This window comes from Acinonyx jubatus, chromosome C1 (assembly GCF_027475565.1).
Source record: "Acinonyx jubatus isolate Ajub_Pintada_27869175 chromosome C1, VMU_Ajub_asm_v1.0, whole genome shotgun sequence".
Lineage (NCBI taxonomy): Eukaryota > Metazoa > Chordata > Mammalia > Carnivora > Felidae > Acinonyx > Acinonyx jubatus.
This window is the reverse complement of record NC_069381.1, coordinates 10,444,655-10,461,381: the sequence shown is the minus strand read 5'-3', so window position 1 is coordinate 10,461,381 and position 16,727 is coordinate 10,444,655. Positions and strand designations below refer to the sequence as shown.

General features: G+C 50.5%; 1 protein-coding gene and 1 long non-coding RNA gene across 6 annotated transcripts in view; both read right to left on the bottom strand.

Annotated features, from left to right (window-relative positions):
* KAZN (kazrin, periplakin interacting protein) overlaps nt 1–16,727 on the bottom strand; it is a 1,065,865-nt gene that overhangs the window by 366,001 nt on the left and 683,137 nt on the right. The window lies entirely within an intron of this gene.
* LOC128311918 (uncharacterized) lies at nt 862–16,426 on the bottom strand. Its single transcript, XR_008290608.1, has 2 exons — nt 11,764–16,426; nt 862–11,432 (listed from the first exon to the last, which is right to left on the bottom strand). It is a non-coding gene; the product is annotated as an uncharacterized LOC128311918 (long non-coding RNA).

The window sequence follows — 16,727 nt, the reverse complement described above, 5'->3', positions numbered from 1 at the left end:
CCATTTCTTCTGCCTCTACTGCTCATTCTCCAGGTCTTCCCATGGCTCACTCTGATGAGTGCAGTGGGGCTCACACCAGCTCACGAGAGTTGAGTGTGCACATCTCTTCCTATGATGTCAGGTTGACAGCTTGAAATCGGCCATGGTGGGAATAATGACACCATGGAAACTGGCAAACTACACATTGGGGTTCCCTTCCTTCCTTCCTTCCTCCCTCCTTCCTCCCTTCCTTCCTTCCTTCCTTCCTTCCTTCCTTCCCCTTTCCTCCCTCCTTTCCCCCCTTCCTTCCTCCCTTCCTTCTTTCCCCCTTCCTTCCTTCCTTCCTTTCCTCCTTCCTTCGTCCCTCCCTCCCTTCCTCCTTCCTTCCTCCCTCCCTTCCTTCCTCCCTCCCTTCCTCCTTCCTTCCTTTCCTCCATCCTTCCTCCCTCCCTCCCTTCCCCCTTCCTTCCTTCCTCCCTCCCTCCCTTCCTTCCTTTCCTTCCTCCCTTCCCCCTTCCTTCCTTCCTTTCTTCCTCCCTTCCTTCCTTCTCCCTTCCTTCCTTCCTTTCCTTCCTCCCTCCCTTCCCCCTTCTTTCCTTCCTCCCTCCCTTCCTTCTTTCCTACCTCCCTTCCTCCCTTTCTCCTTCCTTCCTTTTCTCCATCCTTCCTCCCTCCCTCCCTCCCTTCCTTCCTTCCTTCCTTCCTTCCTTCCTTTCCCCCCTTCCTCCCTTCCTTTCTGCATTCCTGACTTGTTCTTTCTTTCTTTCTTTCTTTCTTTCTTTCTTTCTTTCTTTCTTTCTTTCTTTCTCTCTCTCTCTTTCTTTCTTTCTTTCTTTCTTTCTTTCAGAGCAAGTTGTTAAGTATTTACCAGCTCACCACTGGCTGGCTCCTTCTTGTCATTCAGTGTTCATTTCCAGTGGTACTTTGAGAAGCCTTTGCCGTGTCAACAAGTCCTCCTGCCTGTCATCCCTTCCCTTCATACTGCCTGTTTTTCAAACCCACAAGCAGGTTATTTATTTGCTGCTAAGTTTTTGGATGGTTTCCCCTTTCCCACTGTAGGCTCTTGAGAGCAGCCACCAGCCCATTGCACACACACACACCCCCACCCCCAGCCTAGTATAGGGCCAGGCACCCTGCTCAATGCATATTCTTTGAAATGCTTGGGCATGACAATAAGCCCTTTCAAGCCTCCAGTTGACTGGGAAGGGCTTGGGGGGGTGCGGCAAATGCTCCTCCCTGGGAAGAGTGAACCTTCAAGGCCTGGGGCCCAGAGCATTCCAGATCCTCCCTGGCCCCGACTGGGATGCAACACCACCCTTGCCTTTGGAGTTCACCAGCGAGGATAGTTCTCCCAGGGGTCAGCCAAAGTGTCATCTCCTGCCATCCTTCAAGGATGCCATGAGCCCGGGCCTCGGAATTCCCCGGGGGCTGGGGTTTCACCTCCGTCCCAGTGAGGGATGTCCAGAAGCCATCTGCTGGGGCTTTCTTTGCAGGGACGCTCCCAGGCTGGATGACAGAAGAGCAGAGACAAATGGGGCTTACGTTCTGCAGCTTTCTGGCCCCTCACCCGTCAAGCCCCTGTGTCCTTGTCGATTCAGGTGCTCCTGCCCGTTTTCCTTTTCTCACGGAGGACTCGGGGAGACAAACAGGCTGGTTTCCTCTTTGCTGGCAGGACGGGGCTTTGCCAGCTCCGGGTCTCCACGCGTGTCAGGTCAGCACGCTTTGCCCACGCTTTTTGGCCAGGCGCCATGCCGCGTCCTGGAAGGAGCTGGTGCTGTGGCCCCGGGAGGCGACAGTCTAGCGGCCAGCGGTGGACAGGTAAAGGATTCTGACGCGGGACGGCCCATGCAGGTGATACGGTCAACAGAGGTTCTCCCAAGTATTCGAGAACAATTCCGAAGGGGCAGCACGGGCTGGCTTGGTGAGAAGACGGCACTTGAGCCTGGCCCCGGGAGCCGGGCTTGCAGACGCCCCCCGTTAGTGGAGCAGCGGGATCGTTTCTGCACGCTGCCCGCTGCCCGCCCCGAAGGGTAACCGCAGCAGCTGTGTAACTCCTGACAAGGGCCAGATGGCACGGCGAGGGCCTCGGCAGATGTCTGGGCGCACAGATGACACCGGGGGCAGATACCCTGCCACCCTCCCCACGCCGGCCCCAAGCCCTGGGCACTTTAGACACCGCCCCACCCCCACCCCAGCTGACCTGATGGCACATTTCCACCACTCTGGCTAAATGGAGCCCCGAGCTGAAATTGAAGCTGAATGTGCTATCGGAAAATCTTTAAAATCCGCCCAGGAGATGCATGTAACTGATTTTGCCGACCGAGACTCACACGGGTCGACAGGTTATCAAGAGCCACAGCATGGAGACTCTCAACAGCCTTTGGGGAGGATGCGGGAGGAGCAAAGACACAGGCAAACCGCAGGAACCCAGCCAAGGTTTGGCCAGTCTTGCCTCACACTCCGGAGAAGGGGACCAGGATTTTCTGGCTACTCTACCTCAGTGACCCCCGTTTCTCCTTTAACTGATGGCTCCATACCCAGAGAAGCATCCTCCCTGCTGGGTCCTGTGGGACCTCTCTGTGGGCAGGAACCACAGCAGAATGGGGGAGGGGGGGAGAGGAAACGGAGATAGCAGGGAAGGCAGGCGGCAGCCAGTGGCCCCAGGCCGGAGGGCACCCTCTGGGCCTCCAAGACCATGGTCTTAACACAAGAAAACGTGACATTTCAGAGTTTAGTGTGGTGCTTCTCTTTATCAGAAAACGAGCTTTGTCTCTGGACCCTTTGGGCCGAAGCGTTTGATGGGAACCCGTGAAATCTGGGGTGAGAGGAAGGCGCGGGGAGGGGATTTGCAGTGTTAGGTGTTGCTGGCCACTGGTGATGTGCCCTAAAGTGACCAGAAAGCCGTGAGAGAGGAGACTGGAAACCAGTGAGAAGATAGGCTTCCGAAATAAAGCCTTCGACACGCCGTGTTCGGTCTCCGAGAGAGCAGACAAGATTAAAAGTAAAAAGGGAAAACGGGTTACGTTTCCGGATGCGGCCAAATTGTATACAGTTATGAAAGGGAGGTGATTATTTCCTTAATGTAACCGCAGCCCACATGAGTTGGCTGCATCTGGGATTATCAGCTGGGACCCAGAGCGTGAGTTCAAGGACAGCCTGTCCGTGGGCAGCTGCTTCAGTGGCTCCTTCCCCCCATTTCCTAACCTGCTTCTTTCTCTCCTGATGGTTTCAGGGGACACTGCTCCTCCTGGTCGACCTCCTGGATGCCTAAGCAGTGGTTCTAAGCGTGGCCCCTGGGCCAGCGAGATCAGTCTCACCAGGAGCTTGCTTGTCAGAGACGCAGATTCTCAGTCCCACCCCAGACCCGCTGAACCCCGACCTCTGGGCGTGGGGTCCAACCGCCTGGGTTTTTGCAAACCCTCCAGATGATTGTGACACACGCTCAAGTTTTGAGAAGCACCGCTCTGTGGCATAGAGGCTCCTGCAAAACCATCCTCGAGAAAAAAATACAGGGGGTAGGAGGCACTGCCGTGTTGCCCAAACTCCTCCTCTGTCCATTCTGTGCAAGCCACCTTCCTGCCCGTCTCCTTCTTGTGGCGCGTGAGACCCTCCACCACCTGGCTTGGCCACGCCCCTCCCTGCGTACCTCTCCACGCTCGGCAGCAGTAACCCACTCACACTGCGGTATCCCACCTTCTCGCCAGGCTCAGGCTGTCCTCTGTCTAGAATGCCTGTACCCTGCCCCTGATGCTCCCCAGGCAAACCCTCTGCAAACCTTTCAGCCTGCTGTATACTCATTCCCTGCTGAGCACTGTGGGCTCCCGGGAGATAAATGTGGCTTTATTCCCATTCTCCCAACTTTCACGCGCACACACGGAAGGGCTCGCCAATGAACAAAGTGCTTCGACACGGGTCCTAGGAGGAGATGGAGAGAATGGCCCTCAGACCCTTGTGAGGTCTCAGGCTCACAGGACAGGAGCGAGCTCAGTAGGAGCAGCAATTTAAAAATACTAGGCACGCAAGGCCAACTTAATAGCTAAAGGAAAACTGAATTATGTATAACATGTGGCACATTCACACGTCTCTTAGAAGGTTTCTTACTGTATTCACCCAAACAGGAAAGATTGATGAACAGATTTTCAGTTCTTGTATAAGTTAAAAATACATGCATGCTCGCTGCGGAAGGGGAGTTACAGCACCCCTAAAAGCTGTGGCCTTTGGGAGTGAGTGGTGCATAAGAAGTGGGCAGAGGCCAGGGAAGGAATTCCACAGCCACCCGGGCCCCCTGTTGCCTGCGTCCCCTTCCCGTACTCCCTTTAACCTCCTGGGCAGAGGGCAGCCTCTGGGGGAGTGTGCTTCCCGCTGACAGTCCAAGAGTACGGACTCCTTCGTAACTCACTGGACAATTATAAAGCAGCATATGAATGAGGTAAACCTTGTACATCTGTGAGGCCAGCTGGAGCTGCTCCTGGGACCGTGTCATAAGAGACTCTAAACTTCAGATCTTTCAGCCTCTGTGTGTGGACACAGATTGGCCACTCACTTATCTGGTTGTCCAGTGATGGGCCAAGCAATACAATAAGTGTGGCAGAAAGTGCTAGAATTATGCACAAGGTACACTCCTTGTCCACCAGGACCCTCTCCTCTAAGCAGAGAGAAGACAGGGATCCAATTAAGCCCAAACCTGGAAGACTGAATGTATAAGTGGTAAACCCTCAGAGAGAGAGGGAGGGGAGAGAGAGAGAGAGGGAGAGAGAGAGAATAGGCTGGGGGTTATTCCCAGTTCACTGCCTGAACATCCCATTGTCAAGGATGCCTTCCTGACTTCCTAGATGAGGCAAATTTTGCTGTAATATATTCCCCTTGCGCCTCGTGCTTGCCCTTTATAATACAATTTACCATAGAATTTAATAGCAAAACCCAACAGTTATTGACTGCTTCCTAAGTGTGTTACTTGCAATGATTTACTTAGACCTTTCGACAATCCTGGAAGAGGTACTGTTATTAACCCCATTCTACAGATGAGAAAACCGAGGCTCAAGGAGGTCAAGTGACTTCCTCCAAGCTGTACAGCCTACAAGCAGCCAAGTCAGGCTCCAGAGCCCAGACAACTGGTCTCCAAATCCCTCCCTCTCCATATTCCCAACTTCCTGTGGCCAATGTCCATCCCGCTGCTAGATGGTGGGTTGATAAGGGCACGGACCTCACCTGCTGTGTTCATCCTCTACCTGTGGCACTGAGCACAGTGCACTTGAGAGATGCTCAATAGAGGTCTGATGAATGAATGTGCAAATGAATGGACATTGAAGCTGGGGGGATCAGAACAGGAAGAGCGAGGTCATGGAGACAGTCACAATTTGGAATTTGGGATTCTTCAGCATGCCTGACCACCTCCCCTTCCTTTTTCCCCGTTTTCCAGATGTGCTGCTTCTTTTTCCTTCTCTCGACATTCCAATAAAGGGCACCAGGTCCACTGACCCCTTGCTTGGTCAGTGACAGATGGGCGAGCAGAGGCAGCTGGGAGCTGCCTGAGTTTCTCTCAGAGCCGGAGAGGTGGAGGGGGTCACCTAGCAGGCTGAAGCCAACTGTCGTCTTAAAGGCACAGAGCTGGGCAGAGTTTTGCAGCTCAGCACAACAGAGGCCCTGCTTTTGGAGGGAGACTGATACACAACGGCCCCACAGCTTAACGGGATTGAAATACGATGCTATTCAAAGGGAATGTCAAAAGGATTAATAGCCCATCTCCTCCTAGCCTGGTGCTAAAGCCTGTGCTACCGCCTCAAGTTAAAATCACACTTAGCCTGCATGCCACATTTTAAACCTTCTCCATTAAGTGCAGGCCATCACCACCACAGCTTGGGGCAGGCTCTCGGGCCCCTCTGTGCATTAGTACCATTCTTCAGTGGGGTCTTTTTAATGGAGACCCAGTCGAGCTCCTGGATGGCAGGCACAACTCAACATGCTGAACCCAGAAATGAATATCTGGTCCCTATCCTGGAACGCACTTCTGGACCGATCCCCAAACACTCAAGAAAAACAGGGTGTCTCCGAAAATACGGTGACAATTGTAGACTCTTGAACACGAAGTGATGCGCATGACAGAACTGAACCCTGCCACCCCCCCCCCCCACACACAGATTTGTAGGTGGTGGTGTGTGGGGGCGGGGGGAGAGGGAGAGTCAGGGTAAGGGGGGTGGAACAGGAGAGTGAAATAAAGAGAATGTAAGGGGCGCTTGGGTGGCTCAGTCGGTTAAGCGTCCGACTCTTGATTTTGGCTCAGGTCATGATCTCGAGGTTTGTGAGGTCGAGTCCTGTGTTGGACTCCATGCTGACAGTGGACAGCCTGCTTGGGAGTCTCTCTCTCTCCCTCTCTCTCTTTCTCTCTGCCCCTCCCCCCTCAAAATAAATAAATAAACACTTAAAAAAAAGAAAAGAAAAGACAGAAAATCTAAGCTTCTATGCCAGAAGTGCATCTGCTTCGCCATCCAAGGGCAGGGTAAATAATACAGGAGAAGTCCAGCACCCGTAGGTTCAAGAGTTTCACTCTCCAACATGAGGATATTCCTTTCGGAGTGGGAGTCCTCAAATGCAGATGGGACCCAGAGATGACATTTCTCCAGGGGGCCTGCTGCATAACAGTGTGCAGTCCTGACGTTTGGAATGAGAGCCACGAGGCTTCCTCGCTTCTTGGTGGGAAGAAATGATGAATTCAGCTATCCTTCCCTTATCATCCACGGACAAACAACTACCTCTCTTGCTCAGGGGTTTTATTTTTCCCCTGAGCTTTACTGAGGTATGACTGATCAAAATAGAGACAGATACAGACACAGATATAGATACAGATAGATGTTTTTAAAAGAATTATAGATATACAGCGTACAAAACGATGTTTTGATAGACATACGCATTGTGAAATAATGACCACCATTGAGCTACTCAACATACCCTTCACCTGGTATAGTGTCCTTTTTGTGTGTGGTGAGAACACCTGAGATCTACTCTCTAAGCAAAATTTCAAGTACACATTATTTTTAACTACAGTCACGATGCTATACATGATGTCTCCAGAAACTTGTCATCTTATAACTGAAAGTTTGTACTGTTTGACCAACATCTCCCCTTTTCCTGCACCTCTAGCCCCTGGCAACCACCACCCTACTCTCTGTTACTGGGAGTTCCTTTTTTTTTTTTTTTGAGAGAGAGAGAGGAAGAGAGAAGGCACAAGCGAGCAAGGGGCAGAGAAAGAGAATCCTATGAGGGACAGAGAGAGAAAGAGAGAGGGAGAGGGAGAGAGAGAGACAGAGAGAGAAGCAGGGCTCACCTGATGTGGGGCTCGAACTCAAGAACCATGAGATCATGACCTGAGCAGAAGTCAGATACTTAACAACTGAGCCAATGAGGCACCCCCACCTTTCTTTTTCAGATTCCATATATAAATGATACCATTTGTCTTTCTCTGGCTTATTTCACTTAGCATAACATCCTCCAGGTTCATCCATGTGGTTACTCATGGCAGGATTTCCTTTTTTAAGGCTGAATTATAAACGTGTTTATATATATGTACACGTGTATATATATGTTTATGTATATATATGTATATATATGCGTGTATATGTATCTATGTATAAACACATGTATGTATAAATATACGTGACTATGTTATTTTCTTTATCTATTCATCTGTCCACAGTCCCTTAGGTTGCTCCCTTATTATGGCTACAAAGTTTCAATGGACATGAGAGTGCAACCATCTTCCTGAGACAGTGACTTTATTTCCTTTGGATAAATACCCAGAAGTGGGATTGTGGAACACATGGTTCTATATTTAATTTTTTGAGGAACCTCCAAACTATTTTCCACAGTGGCTGCACCAGTTTGCATTCTCACCAACAGTGCGAGAGGGTTCCCCTTTCTCCACATCCTCGCCAACACTATAATTTCTTGTCTTTTTGATTTTAGCCGTCCCGACAGGTGTGTGGTGGTGTTTCACTGGGTTCTGATTCACATTTCCCTGATGATGAGTTAGGCCGAGCATCTTCTCATGTCCCTTTTGCCCATTTGTGTGTCTTCTTCGGAAAAACGTCTATTCAAGTCCTTTGCCCATTTTTTAAGCACGTTTTTGATTTTTTGCTAATGACTCATGGGAGTTATATTTTGGATATTAACCCCTTATCAGATATATGATTTGCAAATGGCTTCTCCGATTCCGCAGGCTCCCTTTTCATTTTGTTGATGGTTTCTTCTGCTCCGCAGAAACTTTTTCGTTGGACGTGGTCCCACTTGTTAACTTTTGCTTTTGTTCCCTGTGTTCCAGCTGTCAAATCCAAAAAGTCATCGCCAAGACCAATGTCAAAGAGCTTTCCCCCTAATGTTTTCTTCTACAGGCTGGTTTTTTTTTAATGTTTATTTATTTTTGAGAGACAGAGAGAGACAGAGCACAAGTGGGGAAGGAGCAGAGAGGGAGGGAGACACAGAATCCGAAGCAGGCTCCAGGCTCTGAGCTGTCAGCACAGAGCCCGACGTGGGGCTCAAACCCACGAACCACGAGATCATGACCTGAGCAGAAGTCAGCGCTTAACGACTGAGCCACCCAGGCGCCCCCAGGCTGTTTTGTTAAGAGAGGCAAATAGTAAGGAGGTGATTGCGAGGCAGACAGTTCTGTTGTATCCAAGCGGTAAGGACCAAACCAGTTTGAGGACCGTTGCTCTTTGGGGGAAGGGAGACATCACCATTCCCACCTAACCTCGCAAACCAGCCTGGAGCTTTCAGACACCAAAGTCAAAGTCAAGGGTAGTTATTTAGTGACCCAAGCAGAGACACATCCCCATTCCCTTTAAAAATGACCCTTGGTAAGATCAACCTGATGCCAACACCGGCATAAGGAACTGACAGAGGTACATGAACTCAGGTAGTCCGGATCTAACACGTGCTCTGCACCTGGCTCATCTCATGGCGGGCTCTCCATAAAGAGAATCAACAGCGGTTATGCTTAAAGATGAAGACAGCAGAACCCCATAAACCCAGAGTTAATGTCTGTTAAAATTTTATCTGTACTTCCACACATGCATTGAAAGACATCTGGAAACATGAATGTGTGTGTGTGTGTGTGTGTGTGTGTGTGTGTGTGTATTATAAATACATACTATAATATATATGCAAAAAACTATACAAATAACATACATGTACATTATATATATATACATGTTGTGCATGTATACTCACACAGTTCGTGTGTCTGTGCACACACACACACAGATGGGATCACAGTACCCATACCTGCTTCCTTTGCTCATCAATACATTGTGAGCATATGTAATGAAGTGGCCACATGTTTCTGAGACACCTAGACGTAAAGTGCAAAATCAGGATTTTCTCCCCTGCCCCCGCCTAAAATTTGAAAGTACTGAGCTATCCATCAAGAGTCCACAATTCCCAAAGCTCTAAAAAATTTAACATTCAGTTAAATATCTAAGTCAGCTCTTGCTCTGTCAGCAGAGTAATCCCTAGTCATGACTAAAAATTATATATTTGCCTTTAATTGCCACATCATTATCCCTATACACCTGAGATATAAATGTAAATTCAATATTAGCTATTAAAATATGCATTTGTTTCCTAAATGGCCTTATCCAGCAAATGACTCTGCAAAATTAGGAAGAATAATAATGGATCAGGAGTGAAGAATAATAACCAGGTATCCCAACATCGCTGTAAATCACCACGTACACCCCTGTGTGTGTGTGTGTGTGTGTGTGTGTGTGTGTGCGCGCGCGCGGGGGGGTGGGGGGGAGTGTAATTATACAAAAATAAGATAAACCACAGTGCAGCCTCTGGAGTCTGCCTCCTTGAATGAATTATGGATATTAGAGGCCTATCTAAGGCAAAGTTATTAAGGAGTTTTATGGCTGGTATACAATGGGAGTCTGCAGAAAAGAATCCTGTCCTGCTAAGAAAGGGCTTTGGGTGTGTTTTAGAAGCAGTATTCCTTCCTGGTGAACGGCTCTGGCCAAAGCCAGAAGGTGATCTTCCTCTCTTTGATCTAAAAGAACAGGAAAAGGAGAAAGAGCGTGAAGGAAACCCTTTTACACCTGCAGGGGCTGCTGTCACCCCGAGTCAGTCAGGCAGGCCATGAATGACTTTGGTGACAAGGAGGGAGCCCGTCCGATGTTCCTTCCATTTCAGATCGGCCTTGGAGGATTCCCGGCTAGGTCTGCAGCACGAATACCTACCTGTGCTGTGTTCTCTCTCTCCCGATGTCTACTACAGTTTTGTGGCCCCCGGAAGTCCTGGGCTTCCAGATAAAAACATGGGATGACCGTCTCAGGTTCCTCGTCACATGGGACCGTGAGGAGTGTACGTTTCCAGGGCCTTGTATATTACGAGCACTTGAGGAAGAGAAGACAGGAAGGAACCTCAGCAGACCCGCGGATGCATAATTCACGTCAAGGGCTGCAGCTGTCCCGCGTGACAAGCCTCCTGGATGAAACGTGTAGCCAGCCTTCGTTTGTTCATAGAGGGCACCCGTTCATCCTACTGTAGAAAGTGATGGTGTCAACGCGGCAGGCGGGTAGCTTGGGCCAGAAAGGGACGTTTCTGCCGCCAGAGAGCGGGGTCTCCGGAATCCCATCCGACGTTGAAAACCTACTTTGTCAACACGCAGTCAGCTTTGAAGGGGAAGCCTCCACCATCCAGAGAGCTGGTGTCCCAGAGAGAAGCTGGAAACCCTGCAGGCACTCTGCTGCCCGTTTCACTCAGTCTAAGGAGAACAACCCCGCGACATCCCGTTCTCTTGCTCAGTGACCCACCTGCCTGGCTTTGCGTGTAGTGACTGTTTGGCACTAGCTGGTCTCGACGGGTTCCCTGCCATCGGAGGGTCTCACCATGCCCTCTGCCCCCCGGAACGGGCTGAACCCCGTGAACCGAAGCGTCTGCACATCCCCGCCGGGGTCTAATCAGTCCCGAAGGACTGGGCTCTTGTGCAGCTCCTTGCCACCTGCTGAGGCGGGCTGAGATGACGTTCCAGGCTCTGGGCTGCTGGGAGGGCCCTGCACCTGTTCCTTTCTCTTCGCGGCCACTGTAGGTTTTCACCGGGAAAACAACTCCCGGTTCTTCCAGGCAAGGTCAGCTGGGTCCTGCCGAGGAGCAAAGCAGGCTGAAGTGCCCTCTTGGCGTTTCACTTATTATCAACTGTCTAAAACCCCCGGCCGCCTCATAAGCAGACACTCCAATGGCAAACGTGTTGTTGGGCGACAAAGTGCTTCCACGCCATCAACGTCCTCCAGCAGCTTTGCCCAGACCTCACCCCAGAGGTGAGCTCCTGCAAGAGGCCTGTCCTACAATCAGAAGTGGGTGGGGAGAGGGGATGTCACTCCTTCTGGTGGCCGTCACTTGCATGTGAGTCGCCCGCCAGACCAGGTCCTGAGCAGATCTCCATTTGTTAAGTTTCACAGACTCTGATACACAAAACGCAGAACGGTTTCGCCTACAAACTCTCGTCGGCATTTCTTTTTAAAGAAAAAGTTATCTGGGGTGTCTGGGTGGCTCAGTCGGTTAAGCGGCCAACTTCAGCTCAGGTCATGATCTCACGGTCTGTGAGTTCGAGCCCCGCGTCGGGCTCTGTGCTGACAGCTCAGAGCCTGGAGCCTGTTTGCAGATTCTGTGTCTCCCTCTCTCTCTGACCCTCCCCCGTTCATGCTCTGTCTCTCTCTCTCTCTCAAAAATAAATAAACGTTAAAAAAAAAATTAGAAACAAAAAAAAAAGAAAAAGTTATCTTGCCCAAACACGTGCATCATCTGTGCTATCCTGCACAGAGAATAACAAATAACAGCATCCACGAACCTGGGACGTGACGAACTCCCGAATGGTCAGAACCCTTGGTGAGGGCCGCACCCGTGCGTGCCTCCAGCTGCGGGCAGTCTTGTCGGGTTTCCTTTTTGTGCTAAGATTCCTCCACTGAGATGAAATGGAATCAAAGAATCGCACTGAGCAGCCACTCCGGCTGCCACAGTATTTTCTCCTTACGTGTGTTTTCTACTCGCTTGTGCCATATTCGACTTATTTGCTCCCACACTGATTTTAACCACTAGACGCTGGAGGGCAGGGGTCTCGTTCTAGTCTCCCTGGTGTCTGCCCGGGGGGCACACGCTGCCTGGCCCGTGATGGGTGTTTCCGTACTCGTTCGATAGCAATATACCGAGCTCCGGTTCCGTGCCAGCCACTGAGGGATACGGCGATGAGCAGGACAGCTACTGCGTCTGCACTTGCTTTCAATAAATGAGGAGACAGGCTGGGGAAGGAAAGTGCCCAGGGCCATGCAGCTGGAATGAGACCCAGCCCGGTGCTTTTCTTCCCAAGCCCAACTGGCTAGAACACCACTTGGCATGTGGAGAGCCCCTCGGTGAGACTGTCTCTTTGGTGGCAGAGGCTGGGAATGAAGACGGGTAAAAGCAGGGGCACACAGTAGCAGCAAAGGATCCCAGGAGAAGAGACATGTCCAGGTTGTGGGTAAGAGGCAGACCGGGGCCGGCCTATTCCGACATCGGCGGCAGGACATCAGGTCTCTGGCCACCTCCCCGCAGCGGGGCGCTGAAGAACTCCAGCACAGGTCCTTGGCACTGGGCCAGCGTGCCGACTTCGGTCTTCATGCTGGAGCTGAAGAGAATAATTCTTGCCTCTTGGGTTTGCATAATTAAAAGCGAAGAGCTGAATTTGTCTATCAAGTTAAGCCCCATGAAAATGCACAGAACACCCTTAAAACATGACTCATTATTACACAGATAAATCACGCAGGGCTCCTGCCTCCAGCTTGCCGCTGAGTCCCCGACGTACAACGCAGGTAAGGCCAGCGTCCCGGGGTCAAGTCCCAGCCCCTTGGCAAGACCCAGAGGCCCCGCTGGGTGGAAATCTTTCTCCATCTCCAGGCTGCTCGTCGCCGGCTTCTGTCCTACATCCTGGCCTCAGCTGACTCCCTGAAGCTCTTCTCATCCACCACTTGTGTTTCGCCTTTGGCTTTGGCTCAGGCCACCTACGGCACCACAGTTCCGCCTTCTCTCCTTGGCTAATCCACAGTCATCCTTCTCAACTCAGCTCAGGCATCGCCTCCTCTGGGTGTTTGTTAACAGGCTCAAACCCTGCACACAAAGGTGGAGAAGCTGTCCACCCTCTGGGCTCCTGTAAGGCCCTTTATTTACTTCCCTTGTGGCACACGCCATGTGCCTGCCGACTCACCTCTCTCGTCCGATAAAGGGGTTATGCCTGAGTCCTATAACCGTGATAGCCCAGCGCTCGACCACAGCAGGCATGCAATGCGTATGTTAAATGAATGCGCCTTCAATCCAGCGTCACAGAAAGCTGCCATTTTGATACCGAAGGAATTACCATACCAGCCAACTTGCCAACTGATATTTCCTTTAAGAACAAGCACACAAAACCCCGGTAAAAATCAGGAAGGCTATTTTGCATGCTGGGAACCACAGTGTAAGTTGATCAATCTGCCGTTCCAAGGGGAGCAAGAACTGAACTGCCTTATAAGAGCTGCATGCCAGCCAATCCCATATTTGTCTATTGATGGGTCCCCAGACACCTCTCATTGAATCAGTGCTCTTGGGGTGAGCTCTCTTTCCTAGCCACCTCTGCAGGGAGTTCCATAGAAAATGGAAGAAGAAACCCAGCCAGTCCAAGGGTTGTTAATAGCTTAGTTAATAAGCTCTGCTTGGGTGAAAGTTTTTTGCTCTTCCCCTCAAACAGATTTCTAGTTAGAGCCTAGTCTCAGGCACTCGGGACCAACATGGAAGCCTTGGTGACCCCCCAGCCTGAGCTTCTCCACTGTCTGATTCCTGTTGCTGTCAAAATCCCAAACCTGGAGGTCTCTGAAGAGCCAAGGCCAGTATCAGGGCCTTTCCTCCATGCCTCCACATATTGCCCTGATATTGGGCAAAGCAGAGAGAGACTGCCCAGAATTCCTAGTAGGACATCTTTGCTAGAAGGTGAAGGGGGGGCGCTGACTTTGCTATGAGTTTTCAGGTGTTCCCATGGTCTATAAGCTGTGGAAGCTCATTAATGTCAAAAGAAGTTAAGAAAAGGTAGGATAAAGGTATCATTTCCCCTTTTCCATGAAGGAAGCTCCCAGATTGGGAAGGAGAAGAACCACATATCCTTGCCTGGAGTCTCTCTGGGCAATGTGGGATGGCCTCGGCCCCAAGAAATTGGTCAGACCGAAGCAGGTGTGCTTAGACACACCTGGAAGCTGTGCCAGGCTGGGATCGGTGGGAGGCAGTGCAGGGCCAAGAGGGAGATCCCCTCATTCAAGTTCTGCCACTTACTGACTGTGGGACCTTGAGGAATTAACCTAGCCGTTTTGGGTTTCGTCACTTACATTCAACAAAATGGGAATAATGCCAACCTCACGGTGTTGTGAAAACTGAATACACACACACACACACACACACACACACACCACAGCCACAATTCATCATCTGTGCCCTCCAGCTTGCGTTTCTTTAAAAGGAGAAATGACCACCCCTTCTGGAATTCTGTGGTTCGTCCTCCCCTGCCATCATCTTCCACAGCTGTCATGACATACCTAATTGAACAGCATTTTTTACGATCAGCTTTACTCCCATCAAGTCTTAACCTTAGTGTCATTAGACGACTGCACGCTTAACATTCAAGGGAGCTTCGTTACATGACTAGATAGATGGCATAAACGGGTTTGGACACAAATGCAAGGGACTCTTAGCCAGCAAATGACCTGACTGCTTGGAGCAGAGGTGCCCAGGCATGGTGACAGATGGACTGCTGACCATGAGCATCCAAGAGGCCCTGAGCCTCTGTGGAGGACACCGTCGGTTACACTGCCCGTACACCCTTGCCCTTAGCACATGGGTGCACATTGGCCTGACTTCCAACTGCCAATGATGCCTTCACTTCCTTGCCTTCCCTTAGCACCAGAGCTCACTTTGCTGCCAGAGGTGCCACAAAACTATGGGAATTCTCACATCAGTGACTGCTGGGAACTGGTGAATACATACCCCGGCTCCCTCCCCTATAAGGTTGGGAGTCTAACCCTGGGTTTCTCCGGTTAAGCTCCAGTCTGCTACAGAGGTAACTGGTCTGGATGCTCGGACTTCCTGGCTGCTTTCCCTTCCTGACATCTTCCTGGTGCCCCCTTTACCTCCTAGATAAACTATATGCTCTTGAATCCTCGATTCCATTTGCCTCGGAGAGGCCCAAACTAAGACAGTATCCGATGTGAAGTTTTACTCCAGAGTTGGAGAACACAGGACAATGTGGTGCGTTAGTTACTTGAAGGTCACCATACATACAATCCCCGTCTCCCAAAGATGTCCTCATCCTAATCCCTAGAACTTAGGCATATGTTACTTTACAGAGTAAGAGGGACTCTGCAGATATGATTAAATCCAAATATCTTGAAGTGGGTCTGATGTAGTTGCAAGAGTCCCTGTAAGAGGGAGGCAGTGGAGTCAGAGTGCGGAGAAGACCATGTGACAATAGGAGCCGTGGGGAACAGAGCTGGAAAAGAACGATGCTACCATTGGCTCCGAAGATGGACGAAGGGGCCATGAGCCAAGGCACAGAGGGAAAGACAAGGGAAGAGATGCTCCCCCGGAGCCTCCAGAAGGAATCGGTTCTGCTCCACCATGATTTTAGCCCCATCGGTTACATTTTGGACTTCTGGCTTCCAGACCCATAAGAGAATAAATCTGGGTTGTTGTGAGCCACTGAGGTTACGGCAGTCTGTTACAGTAGCAGCAGAAAACTAGTCCACCATCAAATCAGTGCATCACTTTTAGCGGATGCCATCTATCCCCATTTTGCAGATGGGAACACCATCACTCAGGGGTGGAACGGCCTGCCTCTGAGGTCAAAGAGTGGCAGAGTTGGGATCAAACTCAGTCTGTCCAACCTTAGCAATTAAGTCTTCTCCACCCACAACCCCAACATTGATTCTAAGAGGCCAGCTTGTAAAGCCATTACCCTGGGGTTGGTTTTCCTGTGTCTACAATGCCATTAAAAGCTTCTACAAACAAGCAACACGTCAAGCCTTGCAAAGATGATGGGAGAAGCTCACAGCACTTGACACAGGGCCAGAGCCTAACTCAGGACTCACGTAATAAAACCTGCTTTACGGGCGCCTGGTTGGCTCAGTTGGTCAAGCAACCGACTCTCAATTTCAGCTCAGGTCATGATCTCACAGTTCATGGAAGCCAGCCCCTGTTGGGCTCTGCCCTAACAGTGCAGAGCCTCGTTGGGATTCTCTCTCTCTCTGCCCCTCCCCCACTTGTGCATACGCTTTCTCGGGCTCTCAAAATAAATAAACAAACATGAAAAAAATTAATAAAAATAAAACCTGCTTAGATGAGGCCCAAGACAGAGTCACTGATTTTATTCTTTTTTTTTTTTTTGAGGGTGGGGGGGGGGTCAGAGAGAGAGGTATGTGTGTATGGGGGGGGGGTGGGGGATAAGAGAGAGAGAGAGAGAGAGAGAGAGAGAGAATCTTAAGCAGGCTACATGCCCAGCACGGAGCCCAACTTGGGGCTCAATCTAACAACCCTGGGATCATGACCTGAGCTGAAATCAAGAGTCAGATAGATGTGTAACCAACCGAGCCACCCAGGTTCTACATGCTAATTCTATTCTAGAGTGAAGTGGGCCGGCCAAGACTCCATACAGAAAACAACTGCTACCATACTTCAGAAGAAACACAAATGCTCCACTGAGCAAAAGA